This window comes from Triturus cristatus, chromosome 10 (assembly GCF_964204655.1).
Source record: "Triturus cristatus chromosome 10, aTriCri1.1, whole genome shotgun sequence".
Classification (NCBI taxonomy): domain Eukaryota; kingdom Metazoa; phylum Chordata; class Amphibia; order Caudata; family Salamandridae; genus Triturus; species Triturus cristatus.
This window is the reverse complement of record NC_140593.1, coordinates 625,353,683-625,378,746: the sequence shown is the minus strand read 5'-3', so window position 1 is coordinate 625,378,746 and position 25,064 is coordinate 625,353,683.

The following is a 25,064-nucleotide window of genomic DNA, read 5'->3' as shown; positions in this document are numbered from 1 at the left end:
AAAACCAAAGGTTTCAGGGGCGTTATAGTTAGGAATTGCTATTTATAAAACCTTAGAAATTCACTGAAAAAACCATTGGTTTCAGGGGTGTTATAGTTAGCTGGACATTTCCCTCGTACAAAACCCTAGAAATTCCCCTGTTACAGTTAGTTCAGCTAACTATAACTCGCACCCCCGCAATGCACTGCTGATGACGTCACATATTACATCACTCATGACATGGTCAGTGACATCACTCATGACATCACTCATGACATCTCAAATGACATCACTGATGACATCACTGATGACATCATCCATGTGATAAAGTACTGCATCTTCTCACACCCTAATTTAACCTTTGATACACCAACTCAAAATTTCAGACGTCCATTCTCAAAACCATAGATACTCCAATACTAATAGCTACATACCTACTCATTAACTATTAGGTCTACATACACCTCCACTCACTCACCTGTACAGTCACTCATACTTACAGTCACTCCGTACAAGACTATCATATGCATTTATACACCTCTATAGACACTCACAGACCGCCAATCATCCATTGAGGTACTGACACACCTAGTCAGTCGTGCAAGTAATTAAACACAGTCCAATTTACTCACCTATACAGTTAAACACACTCAAGTTCACTTACTCATAAAAATAGTACCACATTCTTATGCTCTTATACAATCATTGATACAAGCACACACTCATCCATACAGCCACTCTCACAATTACACACTCTCACATATACCCACTTATATAATCTTACACGCATATATACTGCCTTTCACATATGTAGTTAGTCACACATTTAGAAATTTCCCTGTTATAGTTAGTTCAGCTAACTATAACTCGCACCCCCGCAATGCACTGCTGATGACGTCACATATTACATCACTCATGACATGGTCAGTGACACCACGGAAGTGTCAGTCTGCGCAACCCCGGAAGAACTGTAGCGAGCGACCGCCAATGTAGTTACGAACTTCAGGGTGACACGCGTCGCAGCGGGGACTAGCTGCACGCTCCAGAACACCAAGCCCCAGAAGGACTGAGGGGCTGCCTCACCTGTTGCCAGTATCGGATTTCACCCCAGCGCCTACAAAAACTCCTAGAGCTTACCGCTTCGCGGGACACGCGTCGCGGCGGGGACTAGCTGCAAGCTCCAGAACTACAAGCCCCAGAAGGACGGAGGGGCTGCCTCACCTGTTGCCAGTATCGGATTTCATTCCAGCGCTATTTAGTCACCTGGTATTGCCGCTACGCGGGACGCGCGCACCGGTCGAAGCCCGGTCAAAGGGCGGGCCGTCTGTGGCCGTCAGGGGCCGACAGAGGCTGGGCTGTGGCCCTCCCCTTGGCTGTTTCTCATAACTGGCTGGGTAGTGGGGTGCTTGGATAAAGCAGTTATCCTGTTTGTCCTGAGTGTTACTCCTCTTTTTGTTTTGTGATATCCGTTTTGCTACGGCATTGTTGTACCCCCATCCAAAATGGGTAAGAGAAAGCTTATGGATAGTCTGGGGGCAGCTGGTGAAAGCAGTACTCTGCCCAAACCGCGTAAGCAGAGGAAGACCCGAAGAGCTGCCAAGCAGCCTGACCCGGAGGGGGCCTTGGCACGTATTGGCCTATTGGTTGGGGAGTGTGAGGCTATTCTGGGGTCTGATAAGCTCCCGTTGGGTGATGGAGAGGTTGTTGCTATGCCCCCTGTTGACTCAGGGTTTGTTAAGCCTATTGTTTCCACTATTGTTCCGGATATGTTCCGCACTAAACTAAAATCATCAGGTTGCAAAGGGGCAAGTACAGTGGCTGTGCCTGACGTTCTGGCTAATGGGGATAACTTGCCATTGAACTCTGAAATCGCCATCGGGGAAACTGTACCCGCTGTCCCGTGTTTTAACAGGTTTTCCCCTCTGACGATCGAGCAGGGTGATATAAATGCGGGATTACCTGGAACTTTGATCCCCTCTCCTACCATTCCTCTAGATAGTCCTGCTGAGTTTTTTGATAACTCCTTACAAGATCTTATAAAAGTGGTCCATTCGTTGAGGGAGGAAATTGGTTCACTGAAGGCAGTGATAGAGATTCTGTCTATTAAAGTAGGGTTGTGCTCTGTGGTACCTTGTCCTCCTCTTGGCAACCCTAAGAGGACTCCCTCCCTTGCCCTAGTAGTTCCATCAGACATTCAGGCTGATCCCTCTGGGCTCCCTAAATTCGGTGAGCAGTCAAATATATCGAAAATTTAATTTCGACCTACAATAATATCGAGTCTAGAATATCGAAGGGACAGAATGTCGATGTCAAGAATATCGATGGACAGAATATGGACCCTAAGGTAAGTAATATCGATTTTTTTCATATCGATGTTAGTAATATCGAAGTTAGTAATATCGATATGAAATATATCGATGTTAATAATATCCATGTCACTAATATCAATATGTATAATATTGCTATTTATTTTATTATGTATTTAATATGTATGTGTTAATTATTTTTTGTTAAGTGTTCAACTGGATTTAAAATATATGTATACAATTTTTATATGTTAATAATGTTTTTTTTAAGTTAATTTTGTGTTTTAGTATTGTAGCGGGTTGTGGGTTTATAGGGGAATAGGGTGGGAAGTAATTTAATTATATGAATTTAATTATACATTTTTGGGAATTATACATTAATTTTAAATAATTTTTGCGTTTAAACTCTGTAGCGGGTTGTGGGTTTATAGGGGATTAGGGTGGGAAGTAATTTAATTATGTGAAATTAATTATAAAGTTTTAGGAATTATAAATTAATTTTAAATAATTTTTGCGTTTAAATTCTGTAGCGAGTTGTGGGTTTATAGGGGAATAGGGTGGGAAGTAATTTAATTGTAATTAAGTAATATTTTTATTTATTTATTGGTATTGATAATTATATTTTTGTTAATTAAGTATTAATTGGTAATTAATTTTTATTAATTGGTAATTAGTTTTTATTAATTGATTAATTGATAATTATGTTAACTGTTTTATTTTATTATTTGAGTGATTCGTGCGTTTATAGGGGAATAGTGTTGGAAGTAATTGAAATTTAATTAAGTAATTATTAAATTTGTTGCTGGGTATTGATAATTAAATAATTGGAGATTAATTATTAATTGGTAAATATTTTAAATTATAATATTTTGGTTATGAAAATTGGGTTATTGTTGATTAATAATCAATTGGTAATTAGATATGTTTAAATATTATTTATTGATATTTCTAATTAATATATTAATACGTAATTATTAATTGGTAATTATTGTATAATAATTATTATTATTGGTATAAAAATATGCAATTGTTTAATATTTATTAATTGGTAATTAAAGTTTGATAAATATTTTTTGGTATAAAAAATGTAATTGTTCAATATTTTTTAATTGGTAATTAATATTCATTAATTATTATTTATTGGTATTTATTAATGATTTATTGCTAATTAATTATTTATTGGTAGTTATGTTTTTAATAAATATCTATTGGTATTTGTAAGTAATTTTGAGTTATTTGATAATTACATTATTAATTATTTTAAAGAATTATTGTATTTATAAGTATGTTATTTTTAACTTCTAAGCTATCCAGCACTTTCCCTACTGTTGCACTCTCTGGAGTTAGAATAGTAATTTTTACCCCTATGCAATCCAACACTTTCCCTACTGTTGCACTCTCTGGAGTTGGAGTAGTAATTTTTACCCCTACGCTATCCAACACTTTCCCTACTGTTGCACTCTCTGGAGTTGGAATAGTAATTTTTACCCCTACGCTATCCAACACTGTCCCTACTGTTGCACTCTCTGGAGTTGGAATAGCAATTTTTACCCCTACGCTATCCAACACTTTCCCTACTGTTGCACTCTCTGGAGTTGGAATAGTAATTTTTACCCTAACGCTATCCAACACTTTCCCTACAGTTGCACTCTCTGGAGTTGGAGTAGTAATTTTTACCCCTACGCTATCCAACACTTTCCCTACTGTTGCACTCTCTGGAGTTGGAATAGTAATTTTTACCCCTACGCTATCCAACACTTTCCCTACTCTTGCACTCTCTGGAGTTGGAATAGCAATTTTTACCCCTACGCTAGCCAACACTTTCCCTACTGTCGCACTCTCTGGAGTTGGAATAGTAATTTTTACCCCTACGCTATCCAACACTTTCCCTACTGTTGCACTCTCTGGAGTTGGAATAGTAATTTTTACCCCTACGCTATCCAACACTTTCCCTACTGTTGCACTCTCTGGAGTTGGAATAGTAATTTTTAGCCCTACGCTATCCAACACTTTCCCTACTGTTGCACTCTCTGGAGTTGGAATAGTAATTTTTACCCCTACCCTATCCAACACTTTCCCTACTCTTGCACTCTCTGGAGTTGGAATAGCAATTTTTACCCCTACGCTATCCAACACTTTCCCTACTGTTGCACTCTCTGGAGTTGGAACAGTAATTTTTACCCCTACGCTATCCAACACTTTCCCTACTGTTGCACTCTCTTGAGTTGGAATAGTAATTTTTACCCCTACGCTATCCAACACTTTCCCTACTGTTGCACTCTCTGGAGTTGGAATAGTAATTTTTAGCCCTACGCTATCCAACACTTTCCCTACTGTTGCACTGTCTGGAGTGGGAATACTCATTTTTACCCCTACGCCATCCAACACTTTCCCTACTGTTGCACTCTTTGGAGTTGGAATAGTTATTTTTACCCCTACGCTATCCAACACTTTCCTTACTGTTGCACTCCCTGGAGTCGGAATAATAATTTATACCTCTACGTTATCCAACACTTTCCCTACTGTTACACTATCTGGAGTGGATATAGTAATTTTTAGCCCTCTGCTATCCAAAATTTTCCTTTCTGTTGTTTTTTGGAGCTGGAGTAGTAGTTTTATTGTCTCTGCTATAGAGGTGCCGATTCGGATCCTGGAAAAATTTCCCCCGTCCGAATTGAATCTGGACTTTTTTCCGTCCGAATCGTACAAGTAGCGTACAAACTGCCAAGTACGATTCTCATGGGAAAAACTCCATACGAATCACATCCGGAAAATTTCCCACACGTCCTCGGGTCGGAAATTGTGTCCGACACATCCCCAGACGATTTACCGTACGAATCGGAAAAATGAAGTCCGACCGCGCTAGTACGATCACTCCCGTCCTTTCGATTTCACAACTGTATGGAAATAACACCGTACGGACTGAACTCCCATAGCAAGCATGGAGACACGTGCCCGCACACGTGCCGAACACCCCACCTCAGACCCCGCATGTACTCGCAAAACGCCCCCGGCCGCGGATGTACGCGCCGAACCCCCAACTGTGTATGCACGGAGCGTACCCCCACCCATGTATGCATGGAGCGTACCAACTCCCCACCCGTGTATGTACGGACCATACCCCCACCCCACCCGTGTATGTACGGACCGTACCCCCACCCCACCAGTGTATGTACGGACCGTACCCCCACCCGTGTATGTACGGACCGTACCCCTACCCCACCCGTGTATGTACAGACCGTACTCCCACCCGTGTATGCATGGAGCGTACCAACTCCCCACCCGTGTATGTACGGACCGTACCCCCACCCCACCAGTGTATGTACGGAGCGTACCCACACCCGGGTATGAATGGAGCATACCCACACACCACCAGTGTATGTACGGAGCGTACCCACACCCGTGTATGAATGGAGCGTACCCCCACCCATGTATGCATGCAGCGTACCAACTCCCCACGCGTGTATGTACGGACCCTACACCCAGCCCCCCCTGTATGTACGGTGCGAAACACCACCACCGATGGATGGTGCGGACCAACACCCTGCCCGTGTTCGTACGCACCCTACCCCAGGCCCACACACCAGCACCCTCACCCAACATCAGGCATGTACGAGTCGTACTAAGCCATAGCAAAGGACAGCACTGTACAACAACATGGCCCATGTACGCACCGTACAGACGCTAAAAACACTCCTACTGAACCAGGACAAACCAAAAAACACAAGGAGAGTCAATTCGAGGCACACAACCCCACAAAACATATCCAACAAGGCCAAATACATCCTATACACTGACCTGCAACTGACAAACAGATAAACAGAGGCCCAAACCACTACCACTCCTTATAACACACCCACCCAAAGTTCCAACACATCCACACCCACAAATGGACCAATAAAAAGGCCCAACACACACAAACCATGATCCTTTGCAACAGATCCACTGCTGCCAGACCCCAGAGACAACGCACTGCACCATACTTCAACCATCAATACACCTTACACTTGCACTCCTTCACACAACCACCATCACAAACACGCCCTCATCACATTCACACACACACACCTGCACACCCACAACCATCCACAACCACACCCATCCACACCCCCACCCCCACAACCATCCACACCCACACCCCACACCATGCCCACCAACAAGAATCCAAAGTTCACAAAGGACGAGCTGGAGTCCCTTGTCGACGAAATCATCAGAGTCGAGCCACAGCTCTTTGGAACATTGGTCAGACGGACCAGCATATCAGAAAAATCTGCCATGTGGGAGAGGATAGTCAATTCCGTGAATGCTGTTGGGGCCACCAGAAGGACCAGGCATGAGTGCCAAGCCAGAAGCCAGGTGGTACGATCTGCGGAGGACGGTCTGCCGCAAAATGACGGACGACCACAACCAGGCCAACATCACTGGAGGAGGTCCGGCCCGCAGACCGGTACACTACCATCCCTGGGAGGAGAAGGTGATGGCCACGCTGCCGCCGTTGGGAGTAGACGGACTAGAAGGAGTCCGAGAGCCTGGTGAGTACACAAACAACTCACCTCACATGGGGGGAACGCCATATACAACCCAAATACCAATCATGCACGCAACCCCCCCAAAGCCAGCACCGGACACAACCACACTCCAAAAACACACACATACCACTAGCGCCTCCATGCCCCATGCCCCAAGCAAGGCCATGCCAAGTCACAGGCCACACAAAACACCAACACAAGACAAGATGTCCCTGATGCCGGGAGGGTGGGCCTCAAAACTAACATAGAGCAACTCTGAAGCACACAACAATGCCCTCAGCCCATATGGCTTAGGGCACAGCCATACAAACAGTGTGTCCCCACACAGTACTGTTTAGCCTGCTAATGGTGGCCGCGTTGCAGAACGACATGGGTATGAAGGCACAATTTGCACATAACAGCAGCCAATGAAGACGCAGCACACTGAAAGAGTGTCAGCACACACCGCCACAGCAGCAGCGCAGACTCAGACACTCCACCCAATGGGTGCCGGCAGAGAAGAAACAAACCCACATGAACAAGCCAATGGCCTTTGCAAGACCTGCAAACTGTGTGTGCCCAGGAAGCTGGGCTGAGGTGACAGAGGGTGACACACAGAGGGAGGGAGAGGGGCAGAGAGAGGGACAGAGACAGAGGTGGACACAGGGAGAGGGAGGGAGGAGGCTGACAGAGGGAGGGAGAAGGGGAGACAGAGGGAGACGCACAGAGGGAGGAGGCTGACAGAGGGAGGGAGAAAGGGAGATAGAGGGAGACGGACAGAGGGAGGAGGCTGACAGAGCGAGGGAGAAAGGGAGATAGAGGGAGACGGACAGAGGGAGGAGGCTGATAGAGGGAGGGAGAAAGGGAGACGGACAGAGGGAGGAGGCTGATAGAGGGAGGGAGAAAGGGAGATAGAAGGAGACGGACAGAGGGAGGAGGCTGATAGAGGGAGGGAGAAAGGGAGACGGACAGTGGGGGGAGGCTGACAGAGGGAGGGAGAAAGGGAGACAGAGGGAGACGGACAGTGGGAGGAGGCTGATAGAGGGAGGGAGAAAGGGAGACAGAGGGAGACGTACAGAGGGAGGAGGCTGATAGAGGGAGGGAGAAAGGGAGATAGAGGGAGACGGACAGAGGGAGGAGGCTGATAGAGGGAGGGAGAAAGGGAGACGGACAGAGGGAGGAGGCTGATAGAGGGAGGGAGAAAGGGAGATAGAGGGAGACGGACAGAGGGAGGAGGCTGATAGAGGGAGGGAGAAAGGGAGACGGACAGAGGGAGGAGGCTGATAGAGGGAGGGAGAAAGGGAGATAGAGGGAGACAGACAGAGGGAGGAGGCTGACAGAGGGAGGGAGAAAGGGAGACGGACAGAGGGAGGAGGCTGACAGAGGGAGGGAGAAAGGGAGACAGAGGGAGACCAAATCACCCTTGTGTGGTGTGGCCATGTCCGCTCGTCAGCAGGTGGACTGTGTGCATGTAGACAAGGTTTGGCAGTGCGTGAACCCCCCCTTCAACCTTTGATAAACACTAGACCATGTGTCAATCTGTGCACGAGTACATCCGTGCTGCAGGCCCAAACAGAACCTTACACCCAGTATACCTACCCACTGTGTTCGTCAGAACCCTGTCACAAATTGTTAAGTTACCTACCTGCATTCTCAAACAGCATGGAATAAACACCATTTGGCCACGTACAGTGCAACACGTAAGGCGGCTCTGCATGGCTTGCTACGCCCGCTCACTACACTGCTGACTGTGTTCCCAAAATATGCATCAACTAAGATTGTGTCACACATAGGTAAAGTGTCGAAAGCTGTGGGCAAGGGACATACCCATGCACAAGTGCACTGTGTGAGGAATGCTAGCCAAATCCAACCACCCAGAGGAACTGTGCCAAATCAAAAAAGAATGAAACATGGATGTTGCATGTAACACAATTAACACTGTCTCTCTCACACACAGGTCAATGTCGTCGATCTCCCCCCAACACTGGGGGGGAAGACTCACAGGACCAGGCTCTGCGTGAAGAGGACCCCACCGGCAGCGACGACTCTCACCACTCTGTGGATGACCCAGACCAACCTGGCCCCTCTGGTGTCCAACCACCTGCAGCACCTGCGTCAGGTACAACTGTGCCAACCACCACCCCCATTCCTGCCACATCCCAGGAGACACCCAGGAGCCCTGCCCGCACACAACAACACAGCCAGTCTGTCCAGGAGGGACAAGGTTCTCCGGGCACCCAGGAGGAGGCAGGCGACACCGCAAATGCCATCCCTCAGGGGTCCCGGAGACCCGATGTGCCCACAACGGCAGGCCAGGTGCAAGTGGGCAGGGGTGGTGGGAGTGGAGGACGGCGGAGGTGCGAACTTGCCCAGTTGGCTCAAGACCCAGCTATGGCACACGTCAGAAACATCCTGGACGCATACCGGCGTGACTCCAGAGGCATCGCCCAGGTAGTGGGGACCCTCAATGAGATGAAGACCCTGCAGTTTGAGCATCATGCCAGGATGGAGGCAAGACTGGCAGAGCTCCTGGCGGTGCACAGGGACGTGAGCCAATCCCTCCGTCAGATCGCCCAAAGCCTGGCAAACCCTCCCTGTGCCACCAGGCATAGAGCAGCACCAGAAACAGGGAGGGAGGAGGAGGAGGATTCATCTGACGGAGCGTCCCTTGCATCGTCAAGGCAGGCATCTGAGGGTCCCCGCAGGAAGGTGGGTCGTCCACGAAAAAGACCGTGAGAGTCAGCGGAACATCACCATCTCCCAGGTCACCTGGCCTGGCACCTGGCCCTCTGGCCCAACAGCAGCACAGCAGCAAAGGACATTCTCTGCCACATGGCCTTGCTGGTCACTGTCTGACCAATGTTGACAAAGACTGTGGCACAGACTCTGATGACTTTCAATGGCAAGGACACCAACTCCCCCTGTGAACTTTGGATTCTACACTCCCGCCAAGCACCTCTTGTCACCCCCCAAACACGTACCCCAGCACTAATAAAATTCATCACAATCACAAGATGATGCCGTCATTTTGCATTATTCCACTACATGTGTGTGTTGTAAAGTCAAACCATGCCTGATTTCTGAATTAACTCCAAACATCCATACCTTGGGGTCTGAGTCTGGCACAGGACACACATGGGTCACAACGTACCATCCAAGACAGACATGGAGCACCATACTCACCTGTGATGGGCCCAACCAGCTGAGGGGGTGCCCGCACAACTGTGCCTACAGACCTATTTAGAAGAGCAACAGTCATGCGCAGAGGTCAGGGATCATGTGGAGTGTCCTGGGGTGGGAGTCCCAGGTATGTGTAGACACGTGGCAGAACCAAGTCCTGCATGCTTGAGTCAGGTGGATGTGGAGAATGGTGGGCCAGCCAAGGTTGGATGCATGGAGATGGCACAATTGGGTGTTGGATCACAGTGCCACAAGGTTGTGTTGTGGTTGTGGGCTGCATCCTGAGTGTGTGCGTGGATTGAGAAGGTCATCCTGCAGCTGGCAGTGATTCACTCCCCCCATCTCTGTTGGACGTTGATGTGGCCTGGTCGCCGGATGTAGTAGCAGAGCTGTGCAGATGCACCCTGGATGTGGACAAGTATCATGGGATTTCTAACGCACATGTCCGTAGATTGCAGGGTAGGAAGAGACACGGATGTCGTAGTTGACCTGGGGGATGGTCTCCCTCTTGCCTTGAGGTGGATGGAACTGGGGATCTTGTGCATAATGCAGAGTGTGCTGCCGCATGAGGTACAGATGCTGCTGATCAGCATAGCACATGTCAGCAAGCAATCCATGATGAACACCAGCTCGTTTGCGTGGACACTGGGTGCCCTTGCAGCAGGGCCTGCAGCAGCATGTGCCATGTCAAGGAAACAATGCCACAAGTAGCACACAAAGACAAGGATCTCAGGAAGGAACTATGCTAAAGGTGTATGTCAAGAAAGGAATGTCTGGTTCAACATGGCACACACACACAATGGATTCCCATGCAGCACAGTGGCCGTCGTGGAGACTGACATGCCACAATACCTACACAGCCATGGACATCATGCACAATACAGAATCTAATCCCTGACAAACAGCTTGCATCTTGCTACTCTACACATAGACTCATACGCACCATCTCTGAGAACAATGCCAGACATGCCGCATGCACAGTGGCAACAGACCACCATTGACAGAGATGAGGCACCTTGGAGGCAGAGGGACACCTTTATTACTCATGTGTGTCGGAATGCTAATGCAACTCTGTCAACACATACACAGGTCATGTGGATGAACACGTGGGACCAACACTGGCACCCCCTTACCACCACAGATGCTGGAAATCCATGGCACTGGCACACAAGTGACGGGTTACAGCTAAACACCCCCTGCTGCTCACGGAGAGCCTGCTATACACCATTGAGCCCCTAATGGGGAATTCACACACCATGTCAACCCGGTGCAACCCGTATGTTTCCGAGGCCAGTGTTACACACATTGATGGCTCCATCACAATCCCATTACAGATGACTGTCACCAAGTCTGACCATCAATTCAGGTGAATTCTGCTCCAGGTCATGTGCCCCATGGTGATTCTACATGTATGTAAAGTATCCAAACATGAACAGGAGCAGTGCACACACATTCAAAACAAATACCACTCCCAAAAAGCTGTGCTGCATCCCTTACCCGAAGGAGATTTTCGAACTTGTCCGTGCATGTAACGCTGATTCAGCACATGTTGCTGTGTTCATGAGGAATAGCAGGAGCACACCAATGCCACCAGCAGACAGCATGCGCAAGTACCTGTGGATGGGAGACACACCAGAAGTCAGACAAAAGAAGCACATCCGCATGCAGGTGCATGTACTCGACACGTATTAGGTTGTCAACATGCTAGGTGACAATGATGACTCTGGAAAATCATTCTTCTATTGCACCATCACTCGAGTGACACATCCAAACACACCTCTGACTCACTTGGAAGACATGCAGATGGACACACACATTGCAACACATGCCACACACAGCCCAATGCGTGCACACTCAGACACTGGAACTCACCACTAAGCAAAGAAGTCGTGTATGAGCCGACTCCGCATGTCCTCTACCGCCTCCTCCTCCTCCACATTACTTGCCTCGTGCCCAAGCCCTTCATCCTCCACGGGTAGATGGTCCTGCTCATCTGGATCCAGGATGAGTGGCACAGCTTTCTCCACTGCCATGTTGTGCAGCATGCAGCACACGAGGAATATCTTGCAGACCTTCACCGGTGCATATGGGAGTGCGCCACCGGTCTTGTGGAGGCAACGGAATCGGCTCTTCAGGAGGCCAAACGTCCTCTCTATCACTCGCCTGGTCCGCTCATGGGCGTTGTTGTAGCGGTGATCGGCAGCCGTGCTGGGGTTGCGGAGAGGCGTGATCAGCCATGGCATGTTGGGATAGCCAGCGTCTCCTACATGGAAACATCATGGACAAGAGTGGGTCAGGAGGAGCAGTAAGACAGGAAGATGACATTAAATACAGGACTGCCAGAGTATACCCACCAACAATACATGCTCGTTCGTTGTGCAGCTGCAGCATCATTTCAGGCACCCTGCTACGCCTCATGATGTACGCATCGTGTGCTGATCCTGGAAAACGAGCACAGACATGTGAAATCACCATGTTGTCAAGACACACCGCAAGGGCATTAATGGAGTGGTAATTCTTGCGGTTACGGAAGGCTACCTCCTGTGCCTGTGGTGGTACCAAAGCCACATGTGTTCCATCTATGGACCCAATGACATGGGGCATCCCTCCCAGGGCATAGAACTCACGCTTGACAGCTGTCAACTGCTCAGGAGTTGGGAATTTAATGAACTCATCCAGGTGCTCCAACATGGCCTCTAAAAAATCATGCAGAACACGGCTGAAGATGGTTTGGGACATCCCACCGACATGGGCAATGGTATGTTGAAAGGTACCCGTGGCCAAGAAATGTAGGGCTGTCATCACCTTCATCTTGGGTGTCAGTGCAGTAGGATACCTGTGTAGCGGTAGGAGGTGTGGTGCCAGCCGCGTCGTCAGGTCCTCAATCAAGCGTTGGGGGAAGCGGTCGCGGCGTATACAGTCATTTTCCCGCATGTCAGCCAAGTCCGGAATTGGTCGAAGGAGAGGCGGAGCCCTGCAGTGAATTAGAAGGGACAACGAAGAGTGAGTACAGTACACCACCAATGTCAATGTACAGAGCACATGCTCAACAGGCAATACACATATGCTACATACAGAGTCAGGTCTGTGCAATATGCCCTGGACACGTATGCCAGGCATGTGACACTCCTACCAAGAGCCAGCTACAAACGTTGATTCTCAACCTCAATATGCCATGCCATGAAACTAGCTCTGGGCCAGTGTAAGTGAGCAGGCAGACGCATTACGGGAGTTACAGACATCCAAATATGTGCAGAAGAAGGATGTTTATTGCACAGACAGGTTGCGGAACACTAGAGGCACAGGTCACATGTCATAGACTAAGGACACACCACACACCTTGCCATGAAGGATTACATGTCAAGACTGATCACACATACATTGTGAGTATGCAGATATGTCCGTGTTTTGGAACTCCGTGTCGATGCATACATACACACCTAACATCGGATTACACATGTGTGCTGGTGTGCGTAACAGTGTGCCATGCCCATCTACACACAGACACATGTTGGTTGCAGCAACAGCAGATGCATTTGACCAAACACCTACAGCAAACCTATGGGAACACATGACACACACATGACATAGCTACAGCGTGCAACGCGGGCATTCACTTGTCAGGGGTAACATTCCGTGTACCTGGCATCAGGGGACATTTGCGGGTGTCGGTGACTGTGCCATGCCAGTGACGCATGGCCCACCAAGTCAGTACTACATGCACACATGTCAAAGGAGTGACGGGGATGTGTGGCACATAGGGCACCATCACACGTGACATGTGTACACAGCCCATCATACTGTAATTAGCTTCACACCTCAGGAGTATGGTGCCACATCACAGCCTGACCCACCTGTGCCCGACACATGTAGTACTGCACAAACGATGCCTTGATGTCCAGCCTTGGCCATGTATGACATCTCAATTCATTCCTGTGTGCCGCCCGTCACCACTGTCAGGTGTGAATCCCACCGTACATACGCTCCGAGGGCGTGTGTACGGTCCCTATCACTGTGGTGGTGCTGGCGTATGCATACGCCATAGTGATAGGGACCGTACACACGCGTGTGTACGGTCCGGACTACTAAGGTGTACACGTACGCGAGCACCCCCATAGTGAAAGGGACCGTACACACGCGTGTGAACGGTCCCTATCACTATGGGGGTGCTCGCGTACGTGTACGCCTTAGTAGTCCGGACCGTACACACGAGTGTATACGGTCCCTATGACTATGGTGATGCTGGCGTATGCATACGCCAGAGTGATACGGACCGTACACGCGTGTGTACGGTCCCTATCACTATGGTGGTGCTGGCGTATGCGTACGCCATAGTGATACGGACTGTACACGTGTGTGTATGGTCGGGACTACTATGGCGTACACGTACGCGAGCACCCCCATAGTGATAGGGACCGTACACACGCGTGTGTATGGTCCGGACTACTAAGGCGTACACGTACGCGAGCACCCCCATAGTGATAGGGACCGTACACACGCGTGTGTACGGTCTGGACTACTAAGGCGTACACGTACGCGAGCACCCCCATAGTGATAGGGACCGTACACACGCGTGTGTACGGGCCGGACTACTAAGGCGTACACGTACGCGAGCACCCCCATAGTGATAGGGACCGTACACACGCGTGTGTACGGTCCCTATCACTATGGGGTGCTCGCGTACGTGTACGCCATAGTAGTCCGGACCGTACACGCGTATGCGAGCACCCCCATAGTGATAGGGACCGTACACACGCGTGTGTACGGTCCCTATCACTATTGGGGTGCTCGCGTACGTGTACGCCATAGTAGTCCGGACCGTACACATGCGTGTGTACGGTCCCTATCACTATGGCGTACGCATACGCCAGCACCACCATAGTGATAGGGCCCGTACACACATGTGTACGGTCCGTTGCAATGCATTTGGGGTGCCCTAGGGCTGTGGGACGCACCGTACCTGTGTTGTGACATAGGATTGCCATAGGGGACACATGAGGGACAAGTATAGGGGCCTAAATGCATGCTGGTTGTCATGGAGACCGAGTTTCAGGTTTGAATTTTGCATCATGTGGCCAGCAGAAGTCAGTTGGAGACAATTTACTTTGTTGCAATGTGGTTGTTGACATTACATCATGCTCAATTTTAAAACCATGCATAGCCTGTCACTGGGGTAGTTTTAAATTGATTGGAGGACACGTAGGATGCAAATGTGACTGAGCCAATCACTCTGTACTTCTGTAAATGAAACAGGCCAGCAAGGAAGATATAAGGCAGCCAGGTCCCTTGAGAGAGCACTTGCCTGCACATCCCTTCATTCCACAACACTGCTGCTGCTTGTCATTCCTCTGGCACCATGTCCAGGTCTGTGGAGAGGTCCCAGCCATTCACCATGGAGGAGAATATGACATTGGTGGATGTGATCCTCCCACAGTGCACCATGCTGTATGGTCGACCAGGGGAGCAGGTGAGTGCAGACCCCACTAGCTTAAACTGTGCCCCTTATTTTTACTGTGACTTCTGGCATTGTGTCCAGGTGTGACAGACATGCAAGGTTCTTCATAGTGGTTCCCAGGGGGGGGGGGAGGGCTCATGTCTCCCATGCAGAGCATGCTGTAGTTCCTGTGTGCACAACGCACTAGCATGGTGCTTACTGTGACGATTATTGCATGGTGCATGCCGCTTTCGGACTGCCTAATCCTCCTGGAAATGTTGTTCCTACAGTCCTGATGTGAGTCTGTGCTCCCCCCAGGGTGACAGGTGCCAGGACCCACAGATGTGTGTCCGTTCAGTGTACCTGTGGTGAGAGTGTCCAAATGATGTGTTCGTCCCCTGGACATTGGTGTGTGTGTGTGAGTCCCCTGTCATATGGGTGTGTGCATATGTGGAGTGTTGCACCCCAGCTGCATGTGGGATGGATACACCCTGCCCATCTGATGTGAGCAGGGAGCTGTGCTGGATGTCTGGCGTGCTGAGACAGCCCCACATCTGTGACACCCCCAGTCTAGTGGCACATGTGCAGAGTGAGGTTTGTAGCGGCAGTTGCCAATGCCAGGTGATTGTTCAGTGCCTGTGTGTGTCTGTGTACTCTGCTGAGGTGGCATAAGTGGGCTGGGGCATGTGACTGCTTAGGGGTACTGTTCAGATGCCTGTTGTAGCTTGGGATGCACAGTGTGAGCCTGCATCATTGATTGTGTTGAACCCCTCATGCCACCTGTGTACTTTCAATGGCACCTACCGCATTTGCCCATTCCCAGGAGGATGATGTCACTATGACAAAGGTGCAATGAGTTGGCTGCATACTATGGCCAGTTCAAACATGCATGATTTGTAATATGTGTGTCTCTGTATCATTGATAAGGTGGATTGATGTATTGTCACTTTTGCATCCTCACAGGTAGGCATCTGTGCCAAGGGGGAGATCTGGAAGCAAGCCGTCAGTGCCGTGAGGAGGACGGAGGGTCGGAAGCAGCGCCTAGCCCAGGTGAGGAAACGCTGGCAGGACATCCGGTGCTGGACGCGGAGGATCGCACGTGTCCTGCTGGGGGACTCACCTGTGAGCCACAAAAACCGTGGACGCCGCCGTCTGACCCACATCCATAAGCGTGTGCTGGCGATGGTCTTCCCTGACTTGGATAGGCGCCTAGCGGAGAAGCAGCGGCAGGAAGGGGGTAGGTACATGTGTGTTTGTTGTGTGTGACCAGCTTTTGGAAGTGCGCAGTTGCATGGATACACTCCCAGGGTTTAAATTAACCCTGGGCGTAGTTCGCGAAGTAGCACTTCGCGAAGCTACGCAAAGTGCAGTTCGCACTTCGCGAGCTACGCGTAGCACTTCGCGAACTGCGTAGTACCTTGTTCGCACTGTGCCAGATGTCGTTTTCAATGATTGCACAGTGTGGACAAGCAACCGGCACTGTGCAATCATTGAAAATGGCATCTTGCACAGTGCGAGCTGTAGTTTTCTGCTGCTCGAGTAGATTTTTACTCGAGCGGCAGCATTCTGAACGTGAACTGGTAGTTTCTCATCGCGAGCAGTCGCGAGCATACGCGACCACTCGAAATGAGAAACCTGACCTCCTCGCGTTGGGAATCTCGCCGGGAGGTTTATTTTCCATGCTCGCGATCGCCAACTTGATGTTGCTGATCGCGAACAAGGAAAAAGTCTCGCCGGGATGTCATTTTGCTTGCTCGCGGTCGCCAACTTGACATTGAGGACCGCGAGCAAGCAAAAAATGACCGCAGCACTACGCAACACTACGCTACGCGTGTTCGCACTGTGCTACGTGCAATTCGCGTAGTGCGAAGTAGCGCGAACTTCGCAAACTACGCGAGCGTAGCGTAGTGCTTTGCCCAGGCTTAGTTTAAATGTGCAGTGCATGTCCTGTTCCCCAAAGTAAAGCGGTGCTGTTCTTCCTCCCTTCCCCTCTTTGCCATGTGTTCCCTGGTCTGTGTGTAGTCACTCTTGCACAAGGTCATCTAGGCTGGCAGTTACTCCAAGTGCCCAATGCTTGCAGCATCATGTGTGGGGGTGGTGTGTAACAGGTTTTTGCACGTTGCCTGTGCCCTGGCCAGTTCTGTCATTGTGGGGTCCATGTTAGTTGGCACTGATGCTGAGTCCCGACATGGGAGTGTGTGTTTCATGTGTACTGCCTTACTGCCTGCATGTCGAATGTTGTGCCCTATGACATGATGTGCTTGAGTGTGAGATGTGCATAGTGCAGGGATGGTGGCTTGTGTTCCAGTCATATCCATCCAGGGCCATGGAGTAGTGTGGCCACTACAGTCCCCTGGGGCACCTTTTCCTAGGTATCATGTGTGTCATCAGACAATGTGGACATTCTCTGTGTCTTCAGCATAGTTTGGGCCCTGTGGCATAGTACCATGGCCTCATTTGTATTCACGCATACTGTGCTACATGTGTCCACTGTACAGGGTGACCTAAATTATCTGGTGCATACTCACAGGGGCCAGTGCCTGTGTGTCTTGGTACAACTATCTGATGATGGTTGTTTGTCAGTGATATATGTGGACAGGCGCACCAGGGGTAATTTGTGTGCGATCTGGATTAATTGCAGGCCATGTGTTTTCATCCCAGACTAAGAGGTGTAAGTACTTCCTCTGTCTCAATCACATTGTCTCAGGTAGGGGGGGGGTTGGTGCAGGCAAGGCCTACATGTCCAAACCTGAAGTCTCATTGCTCGGTCTGGCCAGTGTGTGATGTTTGTGTGGCCAAACACTCAAGGTGCAGTGCCCCAGTCATGTTGGCCATGGTTTTCAGTATTACCTTTGCAGCATGTCCCAAGAGTTGATAGACATGGTTCCTGCTCATCCCTTTCTTGGCTACGCTGTGTGTCGCTGATGCTGTGTTAGATTGTCCCCAGAGCCTGGCTCCTCTGTACAATTTGATATCAAGTTATTTGCTATTGTGTCATGCTCTCCATATTTTAACAGTGGCATGGTGGGTCAACAAACATGTGTGTTGCAGGGACTACATATGTACCTTGTATTGTAGATGTTACTCTTGTTGCTTTTCAGGCTATGCACTGTGACCTATGTAGAGTTGACTCATGTGACATATGTATACAGGTGTCTGATTTCTCCTGTCTCTTCACCTTGCCCACAGCATCGTCGGGGGACTACGAGGGAGACACTGGCACGGACCGTGAGGAGGGAGCGAGCACCAGTGCCAGCAATGCAAAGTTGTCTGGCACATCGAGTGGCACGGAGGACGACGGGAGTGCAGCGGAGGACCTGTCCACTCAAACCACCACCGACTATGACGCAGACGGGTCCGAGGCTGAGCACTCCGAGGGGGCGGAGGCTGCTCCCACAGCTGACACCAGCACTCCATCACTACCCGCCCCCTCCATTCCGATCACCGGCCTCCCACTTGCTCGTGTCCCTTCCCGCCGTGCTAGGTCACCACGTGTCTCCTTCTTGCCAGGCACCGCACCCCCTGCCCCTGTCTCCACTGCTGCCACCAATGCCGAGTCTGTGGACATCCTGCGGCAGTTGCAGGTTGGTCAGACTGCGATGCTTAATGTCCTCCATGGCCACAGCCAAGTGCTCAACCAGATGGAGGCATACATGGAGGGCATTTCAGCTGCGCAGTCTGACCAACGCAACTTGCTGAGGTCCATAGACTCGACACTGACTGCAGCATTGGGTCTCCTGCAGCGCTACGTCCCCCCCCTACCCCTGCAGCATCCACACTTCTCACTCCCATGCCCGTCCAAAGCACACCCAGACGTAGCCATGCACGCACACCACCAGACACAGACACCACACCACCAGGGAAGGCAAAGCGCACACCTCCTGGCACGCACACACAGGGTGAAGTAGGCACACCCACTGGGTCGGGGGGAAACGGAAGACACGCAGCCAGAGTGGGAGTCCACATTCCTCACGCCCACCACCCTCCAAATCCACTCCCCTCAGCTCTCCTGGCCAGGATTCCACCAAAGACTCCTTCATGGCCGCTCTGTCCCTGAGCCCCAAAGTGACACCACCCCGCAAGCGGTCAAAGGAGTCCCCGGTCAGGGTGGTTGAGTCCCCCCCCCTGTCCACACCCTCCCCGGGTAGCGCTGCGACCCATCCCTGCGACCCCCCCCCCTCCTTGGGGCCTGTGGTTTCTTCGGGTGCAGGGGAGACGCTGGGCGACCTGGCAGTAGTGTGCAGCGCCGTGCTCCAATCCACCTTTGGCGCTGCCCCACCCCCTGTGTTGGAGTCATCCGTCCCTGCACCCACAACACCTACCCTTGCCCCTCCTGTCCCTGCGGTGCCTGGTCCTTCCCCCCCACATGATGCCCCCCCCTGTGGATGACAAGGTAGTCTGAACTGTGCAGGCAAGCTAGGGGACACGCATCCCAATGTGTCCCCCACCTGGATTGGAACTATGGACTGCCCTATGGGCCTTGTGCATTTTGAACTCTTCGTACAATTCATTTTAGAACATTGCTGAATAAAGCTATTTTATTTTCCTGGCACTCTACTGCTTTTCTGGCATTGCTGTTGGTGGTGCTGCTCCATGATTTGGGGTGGCGATAATGTGTTAGGTGTCTGGGATATGTTGTAGTGTGCTGTTCGTGGGGTGGACCCTGTTATCTGTGTGCCATCACACGGTATTTGCTATCAAACTTTGCTCATGTAAGCTGTTACTGCACGGTGACATTGTCCCAAGGTGTGTACCTTCCTCTGTGGACCCTGACATCTTCCTTGCAGGGTGTTGTGAAGACATTTGTGCAGTGCTGTGTCGAAATTTGCTGGGTGTGTGACGGACCCCTTCAACTTTGGCCATGCATGCTGGCCAAGGTTTCCACCTGCATCATTTGTGTCATCCTTGGGGGTCACTGTACTTGTGAGTGGAGTATATTGACAGGACTTCATGTGTACATGTTCCCTTTTCCGCACTATGCATGTGTGTACTCCCAGCCTCGCACACATGTGTTTCGTGTACTGCTGGGTCTTTGAGCACCTGACTGACAATTGTGGCCATTGTATCTGTGTGTACTCAACCCCTTTCTTTCCATGGGCACAGCTGGGGGGACTCTGCACCCACCCCTCCTGTGTCTGGGCACTGCTGGGAGGGATGGGCACCCACCCCTCCTGTGTCTGGGCACTGCTGGGAGGACTCTGCACCCACCCCTCCTGTGTCTGGGCACTGCTGGGAGGACTCTGCACACACCCCTCCTGTGTCTGGGCACTGCTGGGAGTGATAGGCACCCACCCCTCCTGTGGTGTCTGGGCACTGCTGGGAGGACTCTGCACACACCCCTACTGTGTCTGGGCACTGCTGGGAGGACTCTGCACCCACCCCCCCTGTGTCTGGGCACTGCTGGGAGGACTCTGCACACACCTCTCATGTGTCCGGACACTGCTGGGAGTGATAGGCACCCACCCCTCCTGTGTCTGGGCACTGCTGGGAGGACTCTGCACACACCCCTCCTGTGTCTGGGCACTGCTGGGAGGATTCTGCACACACCCCTCCTGTGTCTGGGCACTGCTGGGAGGACTCTGCACCCACCCCTCCTATGTCTGGGCACTGCTGGGAGTGATAGGCACACACCCCTCCTATGTCTGGGCACTGCTGGGAGTGATAGGCACACACCCCTCCTGTGTCTGGGCACTGCTGGGAGTGATAGGCACACACCCCTCCTGTGTCTGGGCACTGCTGGGAGGACTCTGCACACACCCTTCCTGTGTCTGGGCACTGCTGGGAGTGATAGGCACACACCCCTCCTGTGTCTGGGCACTGCTGGGAGGACTCTGCACCCACCCCTCCTGTGTCTGGGCACTGCTGGGAGGACTCTGCACCCACCCCTCCTATGTCTGGGCACTGCTGGGAGTGATAGGCACACACCTCTCCTATGTCTGGGCACTGCTGGGAGTGATAGGCACACACCCCTCCTATGTCTGGGCACTGCTGGGAGTGATAGGCACACACCCTTCCTATGTCTGGGCACTGCTGGGAGGACTCTGCACACACCCCTCCTATGTCTGGGCACTGCTGGGAGGACTCTGCACCCACCCCTCCTGTGTCTGGGCACTGCTGGGAGGACTTTGCACACACCCCTCCTGTGTCTGGGCACTGCTGGGAGGACTCGGGTGGGGGTACGGTCCGTACATACACTGGTGGGGTGGGTGTACGCTTCATTCATACGCGGGTGGGGGTACGCTCCATACATTCCCGCACCCACGGTTTGCAGGCCTGGGTACGTACCGTCCCCAGGCCTTAAGAGCGTGGGTACGGGCCGTACCACGCCCACCACTACGTCACCCCAACAATGGCGGTACGGCCCATACCCACGTAATAAAGGCCTGGGGACGGCCCGTACCCACGTAATAAAGGCCTGGGGACGGGCCATACCAGCATTGTTGGGGTGATGTGGGGGTACGCGTGGTACAACCCGTACCAATGCTCTGAGGGCCTGGGTACGGTGCAGACCCCCAATGGGGTGCCGTAGGGGTACACACCGTCCCCAGCCCTTCAGAACGTGGGTACGGGTCATACCACGCGTACCCCTACATCACCCCAACAATGCTGGTACGGCCCGTCCCCAGGCCTTTATTACGTGGGTACGGGCCGTACCGCCATTGTTGGGGTGACGTAGTGGTGGGCGTGGTACGGCCCGTACCCACGCTCTTAAGGCCTGGGGACGGTACGTACCGGTATTGTTGTGTTGCCGGTTCGCGTCAACATCCACTTCCATTGTGGCGGACGCTTGCGTTGCTGGACACGCCCCCACCCCCTCGAGGTGATCAGGTCCTGCAGGTCAGGTATGTCCAGGGCATGTGCAATTTGTGACTTGTGTGGGGGTTATGTGTCCTGCCCCTGCCCCCCCTTTGCCCCTGGGTGTTATTCTAACCTTCTGCGGTGTCTGCGTTGGTGCCTGTAGAGCAGGTGGACTGCTATGAGGGCTGGGATGACACGTAGGTTCGGGTCCATGGCTGTCCGTCGCGTACAGGTGCTCCTTGTGCGCGTCGTCCTGATTTCCCGGCAGTTTTTGGCAGCCGGAAAATATAATCCGTGCGGGGTGACGTCGGTGCGGATCGTACTTCCTGGTTCGTGAACCGCAGCCTGAATGCGTCCCGACGTCACGTCGGAGCATTCCCGGATCACATTCGTATGTATATTTTCGTCGGTCGGTGTTTTTTACGATTCGTACAGAAATGGTGTTTCCGTGGGAATCGTACTTCCATGTTTGTAATGCTTATTTTCCGGGTACGAGTCGGACGGAGAAAACGCTCCGACCGACGGTTCGTACCCGGTTTCTCCAGGATCCGAATCGGCACCTAAATATTTTTTTTATTATTTTTGCTAATGTAGTATATAATTAATTTTAATATGATTTAAATTAAATGTAATTTTTTTAATTTGTTATATATAATTATTTAATTTTTCATTTTGTTATTGTTTATGTGTGTAATGTTTTTGCAATTTTTAATATTTTTAAATAATTTATAATTTATTAAAATAATGATAAAAAAATTATTAAGTAAGTATATATATTATATATTATATGTATATGTTTAATTATTTTGTTATTAAATTATATTGATTAATTATTAATTTTTAACATTAGGAAATATATTTAATTATGTTTATTTTATTTATAAGTATTATTATGTTTATTTTACATATTTTTTGTAACCAAAAAAACCAATATTTTTAAATACGATATTTTTGTACTTACCATGTTGTAGATAGGATGTCGATATTCTTGACAACGATATTTTTGTTGCGATATTTTTGTAGGTTGAATTTCTTACTTTCGAAATTTGTCAGAGATCCCCCTAATTTAAGTCCTAAAGGTAACGTTACTTACAGTGACGTGGTTAAGGCTGGTAATAGCCATATTTCGGTTCAATCCATAGTTAACCCTGAGAGCTTTGGGCAGGACAGAATGAACTGCATGAGGGGGGTGGGTGCGGGTAGAGATACTGTAACCCATGCCCAAGGTACTTTGGAGGGTCGGGGCACTCGTAATGACCACTCTAAGGGTAATACCATCAATTGTTCCAACAAAATGTTTATGACTAATGTCCCTAAATTGCCAACAAACTGTGGCAAAGAACATCCCGAGTCGCTGACAAATAAGGCGATACATTGGCTGAGACATGTTAGGGGTTGTCGTTCTGTTATCAGAGAGGATATCTCTAGAGCTATTAGACTTACTTCTCCTAGGGTTCCTGTTGATTGTATTGAATTAACCTTAATAAGTAATACCCTTGCAGAAAATCTCCTTGCCCTGGAATACAGGTCTAGCCCCCCGGAGGGCTCTTCCATTCAACTAAGAAGATATATTTCATATGATCTAGGGGGGATGAGGTGTGATCAATCGAGTGAAAGTAAGGAGGATGGTTCATCCCTGGAAAGTATTGATTGACTACATAGTGTGGGGGGTGTTGGTCTCTGGGATTGTGGAGTTAGGGTGAAGGCCATTGAGTATCAAGTGCCCATGGTGGGTGGTCTCTGTATCGACCCCTGTCTTACCCATGACCATCAAGTGGACAAAGATCCTAACAGCTATCACCCTATCATTGCCCCTGAGCCAAGTCCAGGGTCTGTCCTATCCAGCAATAGTATATCCCCTGAATCACTATCTACTATCTCTGACATTGATTGCCCCCCCTTGGCTGGTGGTTCCTTATGCTCGTGGAATATTGCTGGTTTAAATGCCAAATTATCCATAATGGATTGGGTTGAATTCATCAACAAAAATGATGTTTGTCTTTTCCAGGAGACTTGGCTCTTAGAACCACGTTTTTGCCTGGGTTATCTAAATTTCCATATTCCGGCCTCTAAAGGATCCCACGGTCGTCCATCTGGGGGTCTAACTATTTGGCTGAGAAGTGAACTGTGTTTGAATAGTAAGCTCCTCCATACTGGGAATAGAGACATCCAAATGTTGAGGCTAGAGCTTGGATCCTTGGGCACAATTGACATATACAATGTGTATGTTAGGGGCTCTAGATGTGCAAAATCTCCTGTTATAGATGAACTTCTGAGTTTGTTTGATTTTTATTCAGCCGAAACCTTTATATTGTTGCAGGTGATTTTAATGTAACGTTTGAACCACTTGTTGAAACCGAGTGGGATACCCAGGACAAGGAAGAGTTACAATGAGGTATTCCTCTCTTGGAGTTGCCTCCTATAAAAAGGTGGCCAGAAGTCGCCATTCAGATTAATTCTCTCTGAATGGAAAAGGGCTTGAGGGCCTTGAATGGTAGGATGCCCAGTGATCGCGAGGGCGGCCATACTTTTAATAATGGCCTGAGTAAGAGCCAAATTGACTATATTTTAGCTGATGTGAAATTATGGCACTCTCTTGTTGACATGAAGATAATGGCCCTCCCCGAGAGTGATCACAACCCCCTTTGTTTATCCCACAGATGGTGGAAGGCAGATTGTGGTCCCCTAGAGGCAGGGGTGTTGCGTTCTCTTGAGATTGTGCCATCTAACGATATGCGACGGCTGAGGTGTTCCGGCCTAAGGGAGAATCCTACTGCCCTATTAAATATTTTAGCAGAGGTTGACGGTTCCATCCATGCTATCGAGCAAAACCTTTCTTCTAACGGGGAAATGGGGGAT